This window comes from Sinocyclocheilus anshuiensis, unplaced genomic scaffold (genome assembly GCF_001515605.1).
Source record: "Sinocyclocheilus anshuiensis isolate Anshui unplaced genomic scaffold, SAMN03320099.WGS_v1.1 scaffold1561, whole genome shotgun sequence".
In the NCBI taxonomy this organism is placed as follows: Eukaryota; Metazoa; Chordata; class Actinopteri; order Cypriniformes; family Cyprinidae; genus Sinocyclocheilus; species Sinocyclocheilus anshuiensis.
In genome coordinates this window covers 609989-626724 of record NW_015536630.1, presented here as the reverse complement: position 1 = coordinate 626724, position 16736 = coordinate 609989, and the positions used below count along the sequence as shown (strand labels likewise).

The 16736-nt window shown below is 35.1% G+C and overlaps 2 pseudogenes; both read left to right on the top strand.

Moving 5' to 3' along the window:
- Positions 1 to 1098: 1098 nt before the first annotated feature.
- On the top strand, positions 1099 to 6712 carry LOC107654029 (sodium-dependent multivitamin transporter-like; annotated as a pseudogene).
- Positions 6713 to 8550: 1838 nt separating this feature from the next.
- LOC107654023 (adhesion G-protein coupled receptor F1-like) overlaps positions 8551 to 16736 on the top strand; it is a 12088-nt pseudogene continuing 3902 nt past the window's right edge.

Genomic DNA, 16736 nt, shown 5'->3' with positions numbered 1-16736 from the left:
TGTTGAAGTGGATTTGAAGATGACTTATTAATTTGACCAGTTTGGCTGGCTTAAACATGCTGGTCAAGCAGAAAACTGCTGGTAATTGCTGTAACACTGCTGCAGCTCAGGTAATGTGTCACCTCTCTGAATCCTTATATGTCTCTCTACAAGAGATGAAGCCACACACAATTATCTCAATGATGACAAATGGGATTAAAAATTTAAAATAAACTATAAGGTAATATTAACACACAAACAATGCATATAACAGAGGAAAGTAAAGTAAACTATTTATTTTTATGAATAATAAACGTCTTCAAAACTTCACCGCAAGGCCCATTTACAACATGCATCCGAAAATTAATCGAAACATCCACAGAAAAAAGTAATATACTATAAAGTATGACAACAAATTCTAGCTTCAATATAAGATAATAAAGCCAAGCACGCATTAAGTACTTAGTAGATAAATGTTTAATGTAATATATACGATAATTATTAAACATGATAGCAAAAACATTACAGACTACTCACCGTGCTCTCTCGTTGTCAATAACTCCACCCCTCACTTTCGGTTCTGTGGCTGCGGGTCTACAGCTGGATATATCTCGATCTGAATGCAAACTGGCAAGTTTTAAGAGGCGAAAAGAGGAGAGTTTTAAGCAAACTAAATGATTGAATAAATGAAACATATATATGGATAAAGCTGCATATGCAAAATAAGGTGAATTTTCATTTCATACAAACTTTAAGCAGACTAAATGATTGGAGAAGTCCTACATACGTCACCAGAGATAAGCCTGACGTTTTCACTGGAAGATGAAGTTATGACATTTTGATTCAAAATGTCAAATTAAAGTATCAGTCATTCACAGTAAGATCTATAACATGCATTCGGAAGATAGATATAGGGTGAATTTTAATTTCAATGTGAACATACCTGCCTAACATGGAATCATAGCCTGATTGACTAAGTGCATTATCTTATATCAGTTGTGACATGTTTCAGGTAGTCATCAGATTTGCAGATCAATGGCTTTGACCTTTATCCTGATCATGCAGCGGAGATTCTAATATCACGCTTCATGCCTGCAGTCTCGGTATGGATCCGCGGAGCACAAGTACTTCACTGTTATTGATTATGTGATATTTGTGTTGCTGTTGGTGGCCCCCATGGTCATCGGGCTGTACTACGCCTTCACCGGAGGACGCCAGAGCACCACGCGAGAGTTCATGTATGCAGACAGGAGTGCAGCTCTCTCTGTCTCTCGTGGCCACCTTCCAGTCGGCCGTGGCCATCATTGGCACGCCGGCTGAGGTTTACAGTAATGGCACGCAGTACTGGTTTATCGGCTGCTCTTTTATTCTGGGTCTCCTGATACCAGCACACATTTTCATTCCTGTGTTCTACACACTACATCTCACCAGTGTCTACCCAGTGTCTACCAGGTACACATCCTTTTAAATTATGAAATAACACAGGTTCTTTATTGGCATTCACCCAAAAATGAAAATATGCAGAAAATGTACTCACCCTCAGGCCATTCCAGATGAAGATGAGTTTGGAGAAATGTAGCATTCCATCACTTGCTCATCAATGGATCCTCTGCAGTGAATGGGTGCTGTCAGAATGAGAGTCCAAACAGGTGATAAAAACATCATAATAATCCACAAGTAACTCCAGTCCATCAATCAACATCTTGTGAAGCAAAAAGTTGTGTGTTTGTAAGAAACAAATCCATGATTAAGACATTTTTAACTTTGCTAAAATGCGAGTGCTCTATGCACAATATTACTTTCTCCATTTAAAAAGTCGTCTTGTCTGAATCAGGAGAGAAATACGAACAGATCAAGCACATGTGACCACAGGTGAAAGCAGTCTAAAGCAGTTCTAAACACATATGTGGGTGGATTTTGATGTGAGAGGGCAACAGGGTTGGACTTTTTCATTGGAGGAAGCGTTACTATGGATAATGAACTTGTATTTTGCCCAACAGCGATGGTTTAAATTTAAAATGCTTTAAATAATGATGGATTTGTTTCTTACAAACACACAGCTTTTCACTTCACAACACATTAGCTGATGGACTGGAGTGGTGTGGATTACTTGTGGATTACTGTGATGTTTTTATCAGCTGTTTGGACTCTCATTCTGACGGCACCCATTCACTGCAGAGGATCCACTGGTGAGCAAGTGATGTTAGGCTCTAAATCTGATGAAAAAACAAACTCATCTACATCTTGGATGGCCTGAGGATGAGTAAATATTTAGTTTTTATTTTATTATTATTATTATTTTTCAAAAGGTTTTGAAAAATGTGCACTATTCCTTTAAGAATTGTTCACTGAAAGGTCCTTTGGGGAACAAAATGGTTCTTCTATATGGCATCGCTGCAACCTTTTTAGAACTTTTAGTTTTTGTAATAGTGTAGCAACATCCTGGCAACTGAACTCAACACTGCAAGCAAGTTTAGCACCTCTAATGTTTTCATTTGTCATTGATGCCTTTATTAATCATGCTCATGTCTCATTCACCTCACAGTATTTGGAGCTGTGCTTCTGTAAAGCCGTCCGTGTTACGTCACTGTTACGTTTATTTTTCAGATGGTAAGTTCCTGCCTCTCTGTTGTGAAATAAAGTTTGCAATTTTGCATATTTAATGCATTGCATGGAGAGAGTTACTGTGTGGTTTCTTTTCCCAGGTCATTTATATGGGTGTTGGCATCTATACACCTGCTCTTGCATTGAATGCAGGTAATGTTACAAATATATATAGTCATAATTAAGATATTAATGCATGAACATAAATATGACTGTCTGTTGTAAGTGATAACATACTGTATGTCTGTCTCTAGTTACTGGTTTTCATTTATGCGGAGCAGTATTGGTAATGATTTTGAGTTGTTTAAGGTTACATGCATCTGGTCTTATTGTGCACAGTTCATCAGTGCATGATATCAAATGTTTGTCTTTGCAAACTTTCATCAGCTTGCTTTGCATCTTAAACATTTATTTTTGGATGACAACATTTGATGTTAACCATTAACCCTATAAAGCATACTGTATCATATTTGATATGCAAATTTGTAAGGCCTCTAAATTATCAACATGATCATATCTTTACTGAGAAACCTGTTGCACACAATCCACTACAAAACTACTACAAAAAAATAGATTTTTCAGGCTGTTATTTCCTATGTCAGATTTTACAGGTTTAAATATCCTTAGAAGTCGAACAGGCAATTTCATATTGATTGGTTGCTTTGTTTTCATTGTCTCAAAGAGGTAATTATTTTTGCATGTTTTTCCTCCTGGTAGGGTGGGCTGAAGGGCAGTGGTCTGGACCGATGTTTTCCAGACAGTAGTGATGTTTACTGGTCAGCTGGCTGTCATCATTGTGGGTGTTCATCAGGCTGGTGGTCTCTCTGATGCCTGGGTGAAAGTCAGAGATGGTGGACGCATCTCCAGGATTGAGTATGTATGCTTTAAATGGTTTAAATGGCATAGAAGCTGGTAGGCAGCACATTTAACCACCAGGTGACTCCATGAATGCATCTATTAAATCAAGGGTTTTCAAATAGTTTGAAGCCAAGGACCCCCAAATATGATGATGGTCCCTTTTTTGAGGTTAGGCAGCTGTTTATTTACATGTATAAAGTCCATTTATATTGAGAGAGAAAATATATAGGCAAAATGTCCATATTGTTCCAAAGATAAACACTTTTTTTTTAGAAATCATATGCAGATGCAGTTTTCTACTGTTAAAACTAAGACTGTCAATAGAATAAAACAAATTTGATGTTAATTTCATGATTTCCATCTTGATAAAGCTGAAAGTTGAATTAATATAAAAACTCAGAATTGCGAGATATAAACTCAGAATTGTGAGATATAAACTCAGAATTGTGAGATATAAACTCAGAATTGCGAGATATTAACTCAGAATTAAGTCAGAATTGTGAAATACAAAGTTAAAGTTGTGAGATATAAAATCAGAATTGCAAGATATAAAGTCAAAATTGCTAGAATAAACTCAGAATTGTGAGATATAGTCAAAATTCTGACAAAATCAGAATTGCGAGATATAAAATCAGAATTGCGAGAAACTTTCAATTGCAAAAAAAATGTTTTTGCCACTTGTTTCCGTCACTGAATAAAAAAATAAATAAAATAGAGTAATTGTGACTTTCATTTAGAAATTCTGAGTTTATCTCTCACAATTCAGGCTTTTCTTCTCAGAATTTCAGTCTCACAATTCTGAGTTTATATCTGACTTTTCCCCCCTCAGAATTATGAGAAGAAAGGTCACAAGTACATTTTTTGTTTTATTGCGTGGTAGCTTTCATAGGCATCAGTGAAACTCAACAACACCTTAATCCTAAGCATTACATGTAGGCATGTATCTCGTCCCATTCTGTTAGTGCTACAGAATGCTATTTCTGTCAGGACCACTATCGTCAAAGATGATTGACAATTAGCATCAAGTTTGGATTGGTGGTATGGTTCTGTTCTGGGCAAGAACTCCCTGCGCATCCATGCAGCCTAGCATGGATGAGAGCAGGGAGAGCAGCGATAACCCCCCAGGGTAAACAGAACAGAACCAACATAAATGTATTGCAGATATCGTTAAAGTTCAATAATGTTATGTACATATTTTAGAATTAGTCTGATTCAAAGGATAATCAGAAGGCTGAATCCTGACTGACAGAGGAGGAGCTGGGGATGGAGGAGGGTAATTAGCTATTGAGCTATGCGAAAACTGCTGATAATACTGAGGGACCTTATATATGAATGCTTAGATATGTGTTGTATTCCCATAGGTAGATGGGGATCAGCTGAAAGTCAGGTGATGCGAGCTTGACTAACGTGACCTGCCAGAACTAACGCTACGCTAGATTGTATTGATACTCAACATAATTTCTCATATCGACTGACTGTGTCTGCCAGCCTGAATCCAGACCCAACGGTGAGACACACGTTCTGGACGTTAGGTGTTGGAGGAGTGTTTCTGATGCTGTCTCTGTATGAAGTGAACCAGGCTCAGGTTCAGAGGTACCTCAGTTCTCGTACAGAGAAAGAAGCCGTCATGTAAGTGCTCCTTTTACTCATGTACAGATCCCTAAGGCTCTCAGATGAACGTATGTGTCACAAAATATCATGTGTTCTCATGCAGGTCCAGCTGTATGGTGTTTCCCTGTCTTCAGGTGGCTTTAATGCTCAGTTGTCTGATGGGGCTGGTCATGTAAGCCTGCTACGGTAATAACAGCCCTCTAGAACAGCAGCATATCACGTCCAAAGACCAGGTTAGTAGCACTGAACAACAGTCGTGTGACTGCATATATCATTCTATAATTTGGGGCTTCCTGATATAAATAGTGAATTTATATGATGTGTTTTTTCTTTACAGATGGTGCTGTACTTCGTCATGGACATGTTACAAAACTTCAGCATGTAGCAGCATGATGACTGAAGCGATCGTATTTCACAGATCATATTTCAGTAAAAGAGTTTTTTTTGTATATATATATATATGTATTATGTATTATATATATATTTTGTGTATATATGTGTGTGTGTGTGTGTGTGTATGTATGTATGCATGCAAACTATAATTTCCTATTTATTTATTTAGATTTTTGAATGAAATACACACCCGTTCAAAAGTTTGGTTATGGTTAAAATTTTTTATGCTTTTGAAAGAAGTCTCTTCTGCTCATTAAGGCTGCATTTATTAAATCAATAATATTGCAAAATATTATAATTTAAAATAACTGTTTTCTCTTTGAATATATGTTAAAATTTAATTTATTCCCGTGATCAAAGCTGAATTTTCAAAATCAGTACTCGTCTTCAGTGTCACATGATCCTTCAGAAACATTTCTGAGTATTATCCATGTTGAAAACAGTTGTGCTGCTTCATATTTTTGTAGAAACCGTAATAAGCTTTTTCAGTATTTTTTTTAATGAATTAAAGCTCAAAAGAACAACATTTATGTGAAATAGAAATCTTTTGTAACTTTATAACCGTCTTTACTTTTGATTATTTAATGCACCCTTACAGAAAAGAAGTAAACCTTACTGAACCAAATTTTGAATGGTAGTCTATGTTCATGCAAATCTGCTTTATTTTTGTCTCTATAATAAACATATTTAAAAAGAGATACAGACAGTAGTCGGTGCACAAGCATGCAATAAAATATGAAAGTATACTTATTTGTATCTAAAAATGAGATGCTGTCCTTCTCATTCACAGTACAATATCCTCAGCTTTGAACTCATTAGCCACAGTGACCATGGTGGATCTGATCAAACCCCATTTCTCAATGACGGAGTCCAGAGCCACTCTGCTGTCAAAGATGCTGGGTAAGACATTATCTTCAATGCTTAATGATTTTTGTCTCTCCACTGATGCACAATGATAGAATACTGTACGTTTCATCGGATTTCCCCTTTACTCAAAGAGATCAAATGAAGCTTTCAGTGAGCATGTTTATAATGCATGATTACTGTATATTCCTCATCCAGCTCTATCATATGGGATTATATGCCTGGCTATGGCTTATGTCGTGCATTTCTTCAGGTAAGCGTGCATGCTTTTATAAGCAGTGATGAATTTATATAGCAGTAATCAGCCTATGCCAATGTTAAGAAATCTAAATATACCCTGTGTTAAATCAGATTAACCTCTATAAACTTTATTGCCATTAATGGTTCCATGAAGAAATTTTAAGAATTATTCTGTTAAACAAAATGTTCTTTATAGTTGAAAAAGGTGCTTTAGATTATTAAAATGATCTTCACACTAAGAAAAAATAAGTAAATTTGGTAAAAATATATAATCACCCTCAGGCCATCCAAGATGAAAATGAGTTCCTGAGGATCCTCTGCAGTGAATGGGTGCCGTCAGAATGAGAGTCCAAACAGCTGATAAAAACATCACAGTAATCCACAAGTAATCCACACCACTTCAATCCATCTGTTAATGTCTTGTGAAGCGAAAAGAGGTGTGTTTGTGAGAAAACTCCATCATTAAGAAGTTAACTTCAAATCATTGATTCTGGTTAAAATATGTAGTCTATACGAGTCTATAATCAATAGTATTGTTTTCTCCAGTTAAAAGTCATCTTGTCTGAATCAGGAGAGAAATATGCACAGATCAAGCACCATTTACAAAACAGTTCTAAACAAATATGTGGGGGGATTTTGACATGAGAGAAGAACAAGGGATGGACTTTTTTCCACTGAGGAAGCATTATTATGAAATATGGACTCTTATTTTGGCCAGAAGCGTCCGTTTAAAGTTAAAATGCCTTAATAATGGATTTGCTTCTTAGAAGCAAGCAGCTTTTCACTTCATAAGACATTAATTGATGGACTGGAGCGGTGTGGATTACTTGTGGATTATTGTGATGTTTTTATCAGCTGTTTGGACTCTCATTCTGGCATTACAGTGTAGCCTGCGGGAACTTCTTGCTAAATGAAGCTTTCAGCAGAACTTTCTGGTCCAATAAGGACACCTAGTTATCAGTCTGTAGAAAGCAGAATATGATACTAACTTGAGGAGGGGCTCTTTTAACTTACAGCAACCAGAGATGAGAGCCTTTACAGTTCAACCTCAATAAATTTGATTAAAATGCAATTCCAAAAATGTTTACAATTTGCTCTATGTATTGTAACTACAACGATAAAAAAAATTGTAGAAACAAACCTTACTACTTAAATTTACAATGTAGTCAAAGCAGATGATACTGTGATGTAACAGCATACAGTGTGCCCTTCATCCAGATTAGATTTTATTGCGTTTCATGACTCTCTGATTTGCATTGTAAAATATAGATGTTTGCTGTGATGATGCTATGTTTGCATGAGCGAACTTACAGGAAATTCATCTTTGAAATACCAAGTACGACGACGGGTACGACAATAATATATTAATATGATTTATGCGGGACTCGCTCTCGAAGTAGCAGTGTTTGACATGGTGATAACCATAGCAATAGACGGGACAAAATATGTGAAAATGTGCATTAAGACTAGAGCACCCTCACTAATTTCAGAAGCACCCTCAGTGATTATTTCTGGAACCTCGTTGATACACTTTTGTTGTATAACTATATACAAAAACAACAAAATACAAATGCACTAAATAAAATAATTTAATAAATGCATATTTACAATTTAAGCACTTAACTAAAATAAGTATTAATAAAATAAATAACTAGAAAAGGCTGACTATATATTCAGCTTGCTTCCATTTAGTGAGAAAAGCCTACTCTTCACCGGTGTGGAAAATAATGTGTTTTTTGAACCTTAAACCGCATAAACACATTTCATTACACCAAATACACAAAATAATGTTCTTTTTAGCAACATCATATGACCCCTTTAAGTATAAAGAGGAGAACAAAGCGGTCCTCGGCAGCTTCCTACACATGCCAGGATGCGCCACTGCCAGATGCAGTTAGAAATTTACTAAAAACAAGCCTATCGCAAGAGGGGGGGTGCACCTGGGGTGGCCAGCCAAATTTCAAGGGGGGGCCCGGTGCCACCCCTGGCCACCACGTAGACATGCCCCTGGCTGTTTGGACTCTCATTCTGACGGCACCCATTCACTGCAGAGAATCCACTGGTGAGCAAGTGATGCAATGCTAAATTTATCTAAGAAATTTGAACCCATGAAGAAACAAACTCATCTACATCTTGGATGGCATATACGTGGCCATTGGTTGGTTGGAGGCTCATGTATTGATTAAAAGCTAAATCATAAAAATACTGCATAAAATACAAATTATTTGCATGTCACGTGACCATTATCCAACATCAGAAAACCATTAACAGATTGTTCAATTGTTGAAATATTAACTTTAAATCTCCATGGGGACTCAAAGGGGTTTGGCATATAATATACTAGTTTAAGCGGTACACAAAAATGAGAATAAATCATCACAGAAAAGCAAAAGTCAGTAAAGTAGGTGTCAGTTCATAAAAATCATGAGGCCATGCAAAGTAAAATGCAAATACAGTTGTGCTTTTTTGAGTATTTTTTGTGACCAGCGACTGTAGGTACTTTTGTTTATACATTGTAAATGAATGAGCCTGCTGTTGACAGGGTCTGTTTCCTTGAGGCTTGATTCCCCAAACAACTGGATTTTTACTGATATTCAAACTAGCATCTGGGGATGGTTATTCTTGAACATTCTGTGGTGTTCAATGCATTTTTTTTTACCATAATGCATTTTAGAGCGTTTGAGCTTAAGCTTCTGCGTTAATGCTTGAAATATGTTTTGTATATACACAATAAATTGCGCTTCCATACAGTACTGCATGAAAATTGAAATGAGCTGTAAATGTTTCGATGAATAGTCAAAACATTATATCTAATAATATATCTAAACTTTTATTTCCTCTGTAGTCAAAGAACTGAAGCAAACCATGTTAGAAAACAAAACCTGTCATAAAGTTTGACGAGTTAAGACAAGATAAGGTTTATAACATGAACATGAGGAGCACATGTTGCTTGTAAGCAAAATAAATGCAAATGAAGAAGGTTTTATTGGAGACACAAGATAAGCAGAGTCATTTGTGGGTTTTATAATACAAAAAAACATGTCTTTACTAAATGCATATTTACATTCTAACAAATCAGATGACGCAAATTACCAAAACGTCTACGATGGTGCTCCCTGATAACTAATTATATAATAAGAAAATGTGGGTGGTGTTTGCCGCTGAAAAAAACACCGGAATGCTGAGGTCTTGTTGGGGGGTTTTGTGTGGTTTCTTACTGTCTTGTGTGACAAAAAGTCCAGCGCCCTCAAGTCTCCACGATATTCTGCTATCTAGATTTGGCTAAATGTGCATCTGTGGTATTTTTTCACCTGTTTATGGTGAAAATGGTGCATCTGATCACTTAGTACTTAGTAAAGTAACGATCTATAAGACTGTGAAGACAGATTTAAGGACACACACACACACACACAATTTCATGTTTACCTCAATGTGTTACTTGCTGCTTCTTCACAATCATTTGTGAGATTTACTAGGTTTTTTGGTGAAAGAAAAGTAAATCCTGCACCTTTTTTCCAGTGTACTGTATTTATGAAAAAAAACAACAACAACTACAACCTAACTATGGTGTTCTTTTTATGAAATATCAAAATTCTTTTGATGTATGGACCTTAGCTAGAAAAATATATTTTTAAGTGGAACTGTGGTATCATTTACAGTAGGCTATATTTTGAGTCATGTGACTGAAATAATGCAAATCAGGAGGGTTATTGGGGATATTCTTTGAGCGGGTTATCATTCCATTCTCTCACATGGCCTGTACGGCCGCTTGAAGCTTTTTATGAACGTGATCACAGCTATAAAATTGCGCCCTGAATCCACGGAACAATACTGCTGTCAGGACTGAGAAGGCAGAGGGGTACGTTGACACGTTTAATGGATTCTTTGTTCTTCATATAAGCTCTATTTTTGCTTGTTAGCAGTGACATGGGCTATTGTTCACTACTGGTCAAAAGTGTGGAATAATTAAGAAGTCTCTTATGCACATCTTAAGCATTCATTTGATCAAAAATACATTACAAACAGTAATTCTGTGAAATATTACTACAAATTAAAATAACTGTTTTCTAATTGTAGTAGATTTTATTATCCCTTTGGGGAAGTTTTGTTTCAGTGGGTTTCCATGTGTGTTTCATACAGAAAGCAATACAACATAGCTACAAAAACATGATATAAGGCAAAAAAGAAAGAAAGAAAGAAAGAAAGAAAGAAAGAACAATCCTTGAAGGAATTTTGAAATGTAATTTACTTCTGTGATCAAAGCTGAATTTTCAGCATTATTACTCCAGTCTTCAGTGTTACATGATCCTTCAGAAATCATTCTAATATGCTGATTTGCTGCTCAATTATTATCATTTATTACTGGTTTCCGATTATTAATAATGGTTCTTATTATTATCAGTACTGAAAATGTTGTATAAACCATGAAACCTTTTTAGGCTTCTTTGATGAATAGAACGTTTAATGAATTGCATTTATTTGAAATCTTTTGTAACATTATACACTCTAAAAAATGGGTTGTTTTGACCCAGCTATTGGGTTGTTTTGACCCAGCGGTTGGGGTCAAAACAACCCAATCGCTGGGTCAAAACAACCCAATCGCTGGGTCAAAACAACCCAATAGCTGGGTTTGTCCCTTTTTAACCCAGCATTTTTTAGAGTGTAAATATCTTTAACATCATTTTTTGAAAAGGAAATGAATAGTTTTATTCAACAAGAAACATTAAATTGATGCTTACCCTAAACTTTTGAATGGTACTGTATGACCTTTTCCACAAAAATATGAAGCACACTGTAAAAAAAAATCAAAAGTTGAGAAAACCTAAAAGTTTAAGGCAACCAGCTTCAGGAGATTTTTGAGTTTTCTCAACTTTTTGTTGTATAAATTGAATACAAGGAGTTGAGAAAACTCACAAATGTCCTGAAGCTGGTTGCCTTAAACTTTTAAGTTTTCTTAACTTTTGATCTTTTACAGTGCAGCACAAATGTTTTCAACGTTGATAATACTAATAATAATTGTCTCAGCAAATCAGCATATTAGAATGATTTCTGAAGGATCATGTGACACTGAAGACTGGAGTAATGATGCTGAAAATTCAGCTTTGCGTCACAGGAATAAATTACATTTTAAAATATATTCAAATAGAAAAGTTATTTTAAATTACAAAAATATTTTACAATATTACTATTTTTACTGTATTTCTGACCAAATAAATGCAGCCTTGGTGAGCAGAAAAAAAAATTCTAAACCTTTGACCGGAATTGTATATAATTACATATTGTTGTGGTCAATTTATTATTAAAAAAATAAATAAAAAAATACTTATTTGCTTTCAATACTTATTATATCCCTCCCTGTAAGCTTATACTATTTTGGAAAAAAGTTTAAATCTTTGTATTCATTTCTCGTGTTTAATGTCTCGTTAAGATGAATCACTTGTTGCAAATTAATAAATGTAAATTGCATTATTGATGTCACTGATAGAAAGCATATGCACATATTCATATGAATGACTGCGCTCTGTTCCATCCACCAGAAATTGATGGCGCAAAAATGAAATTGTCTAAGGGTGTCATTCTCCTTTTTCTGGGATTGTTTTTTAAGGTGGGATAATATTTAATCATTATAAAAGTTCTTCAGTTATATACAAAGAATTTATTACATTTAGCATTAACTCTTTAACACTTTTGTTTGATAGGTTGCTGTGGCAGGTAGTATATATAGATTTTATTTCTGCTCATTATCAATAATAATCTATGGAATAAATAATATGTACACAGCAAAATCCCCAGAGTTAAATCAACTCTGCTCAGAGTACATATTGTCCCAATCTACAGAGTGTTAAAGTAACACTGAAGCAGAGTTACCACTGTTGAGGATTATGTGATATGTTTTCATGTCTAAAAGCCTGAGCTGTAATTGTTCATCTTCAACATTGTTAACAGCGGGTTTTCTTTACTAATGCTCACTCATCAATTAATTAATTGCTTAATTATCCCATTAACTTTAACTCGGCTTCAGTGTTACTTTAACACTCTGTAGATTGGGACAATATGTACTCTGATCAGAGTTGATTTAACTCTGGGGATTTTGCTGTGTATTTTTCCATTAATCGTCTACATGTTACTGAATACTGTCACAATGCAACATTCCAGAGAGTTCCACACAGGTGTACTGGTTAGAGCTTGAAATCGAGTCATCGGTGTATGACAACATCACTGAGCTTCTGAGAGAGCAGACACGCATCGACATAGTACATGCATCTGTAACAAACATCGGCATCACAACAGGTAAACAAACATATAATGCTTGAAATTACACCAACTTTTCTCACACTTAAAAAAAAAATAATACAATAAAATAAAATAAAACAATTAGAAAACTCAGTCATTTTCTGCCAGTACAACATTTGTTGATTTTATGGACATTCCTTTAACCCAAAACACAACACAATGCAACGTGTAATTCAAGTACTGAGAATTCCTTCATATTAACACCCTATTTTTTAGAGTACAAAGAATGCAAATAAAATATAAATTGGGGCTTCCCTGTTGAGCATTAGAAAGTTTAAGAATGAATATGCTTGCTGTAATTTTAAGGATGCATTCAGAAGCACAGAAACTTGTTGTTAGTGCTGCTGTGTAACTCAATCAAACAGGATGGAATGAGGTCAGTTCCTGGAGGATGATGTTATTAAGGAACTGGCTTTTGTTAGTTAAAAAAAAAATCTAAAATGATGGTAAATTATTTTGATAGTTAAAAATGATACACTGATTCCCAATTAAAATAATATTCCCAAGAATACACATTTTGAAGGATTGATTTGAAGGATTTATTGAAGTAAGGATTTGGAAGGTTGAAGGATTTCAATTGAACAAATGTTTCTAAATCAATTTGTTAGTTTTTAAGTTTAATTTTTTAATTAAATTCACCCCATGTTTAGCTGATATTAAAGAAAGCTAATATGATTTATTTATAAGGTATGATAATTTATCCAATATATGATGGGGACATGAAAATGTACTGCATAAGGGAACTGACCCAAACATATGAAATATAGGTTTAAGAAAAATAGAAATTATGGGCAGTTGCTACATTTCTGAATAATTGATGTTCCCAAAAAAATAAAACTATAATGTGCTTGTTTGCAGATTGCACACTGAATGAGACGCATAAGAATTGTTCATGCATGTTGAACTACACATACAGTGAGGACATGTGCAAAAATTATGACTGCTGCAATGACACCTGCACGCAGAAAGTTAATGGCATTGCTGTGTGTCTGCCTAAAACAAGAGGTATAGAGTATTGTTTGATGTGGGCACAGGATTTCTTGATGAAAAATAAATACATAAATAAATACCGGTCATTGAATGCTACGATTCTTATTTTTTCCAGTAAGCATCAATGGATTGACTACATTTGCAAATGAGTCTTGCATGTTTTTATGTGATCCAAGCAAACAAGGTTCTAAAGATTACCAGGACCACAACAAGAAAATTACCAAAATGGTATGTACTGCTGAAAATCAACACAACAGTGCAAAAAAAAAGTTTTTTTCCTAAAATAATTTTGAAAGTTCATTGATTACATTTACATGACTCATCACATTGTATTAAAGATTATGCTTTTACATTGTTTTTTATTATATTTTTTCATCATGGTGTTTTATGTTTTACATTTTATGTTGTTTAATTAATTAATTACTGCATTATTGTGTTTAGTCCCCCTAGCCATACTAGCCAAGAACAAATATGAATTTGTTGTCATAATTTCCTTTTGCCTCCTGTAGGCAAAAAGGAAATACAGTATATGAACTGTAAAATATACAGGCACCATATTGTCATCCTGCAATGCCTAAAAACTGTCACCGTATTGTTGGTTTGATTAACTTTATTACAACTATTTGCACTGTTTGTATATATATACCTCACCGGCATATTTCGATTTCTTTTAGCTTGCGGAAAAATACAGCACATTGAAATATTTCGATTCTCTGATTATCAATAGTTACAGGTAATCATGATAACAAGCAGCTCTGGCAGCTACTGTTTACCGTTCTTTCTACACACATAAAACACAGAAAAATGGCGGGAAATGTAGTAACGTTTCCCATTTGATTTAAAGCAGTGGCAGTGTGATCGTAAATTATACGGTGCAGGTAATGGGTTCAGTTACGCTTAATGAGTTGGAGAACGTAACCAGCAATCTGCCTGATTCTGATCTGAAAACAACAGGTAACTTAGTCAGTATTCATTCATTGGGTGAACTATTCCTTTAACTTTTTTTTTTATTATTATTTACAATACTTATAATGGTATGCAATAAAGAGAGGTTTATCACACCTTGTTATTTTCTTCAAAGGCTTCATCATTATTGATGGTCCTCGGGGTCCGATTGATATCGACTCCCTGGCAACTATAACTTGTCGGCCACAAGAAATGCTGGGAGAGGTAAAGTGGTACTTAATAGATGAGTGGAATAAAAAAACAGAGATCACAAAAGGACAAGAGGCCAGCTTCGCAAACAACAGTTTGGAGAACATTGTTCATCTGAAAAATATTTCAGGAAGCTGGAAAGGTAAGTTTCTGCATACATACACAATTAGGATAACTGCATGACTTTGAAAGTATATTTACTCATTTTTAAATATTTAAATAATTGAATAGGAGTTCGTTAATTTCAGCTTAAGTGTGATGTGTGTCATTTCTATCTATCTATCTATCTATCTATAGGAACAATTCAGTGTGTGTACACAAAAGGGCCCATAAAACACACAGCAAGTACAGAGTTGGACATAGCACTTCTGCCAGAAATACAGGCCATGAGCACTCCCCAATTTCCTAATTGTAGAAATAACCAATTCAAAAAGGCTATCATTGAATGTAAAATTTCAAACAATACAGAAAATTACACGGTTACATGGAATACTGCTCTTAGTTTCACAGAAATAGGACCAGGTAAGCGTCTCATTACCACTTTTGCTCTCTCAGTGCTAACAATGTGATTGAAAGATAAATATTTATTTATTATTTTTACATACTTTGTGATAAACATATTTTCATATTCCTGCATTCTCTAGAAATCCAGGGGAATTTTTTATCTTACAAAGCAGAGGCGATCATAAATTGTGAATCATATATTAGGGATAAGAATGAGACACTGAATGTTTCATGTACATTCACCAACAACAGAGCCATTTCCAACAAAAATAAAACCAAAAATGTGGAGATCCCAGTCATTCTTCGTAAGTTTTGGTGTTGTTTAACTTTTTGTCTTTGAAAAATTGTGAAAGACATGCACTTTTCAGAAGAAAAATGTGGCTCAAATGACTCTTCCGAATCCATACGATATCACAAAGTCATTATTCACTGCCAGTCTTCCTTTCTGTCGAAGCTCTTAATTGGAATGCAAAAACACAGACTACAAAAATTACGTTTGAGAGCTGCAGTGGAAGATGAACAATGAATAATGATTATATTTTATGATTGATGCTATTTTATGATTTGGAATGACTTTTGTGGTGCTTTTTTCTTTTTAAACCTCAACAGTACACTTTTACTTTCATTTATAATGAAGAAAGTCACACAGGTTTGGAATGGCATGATAGTGAGTAAAGGGGGAGAGTGAAGAAATGTTTTTGGATGAGGGTGAATAGCTGAATTACTTTGTTTCTTCCAAGCAGATGCATATTATACTTACTAAAAACTAGCAACTATTTTTCTGTCAGGACCACTATCGTCAAAGATGATTGACAATTAGCATATAGTTTGGATTGGCGGTATGATTCTGTTCTGGGCAAGAACTCCCTGCGAATCCATGCAGCCTAGCATGGATGAGAGCAGGGAGAGCAGCGATAACCCCCCAGGGTAAACAGAACAGAACCAACATAAATGTAAATGTATTGTATTGCAGATATTGTTACACAATATCAGATATAAATTACTCATTTTAGAATTAGTCTGATTCAAAGGATAATCAGAAGGCTGAATCCTGACTGACAGAGGAGGAGCTGGGGATGGAGGAGGGTAATTAGCTATTGAGCAATGCGAAAACTGCTGATAATACTGAGGGACCTTATATATGAATGCTTAGATAAGTGTCGTATTCCTATAGGTAGATGGGGATCAGCTGAGAGTCAGCTGATGCGAGCTTGACTAACGTGACCTGCCAGAACTAACGCTAC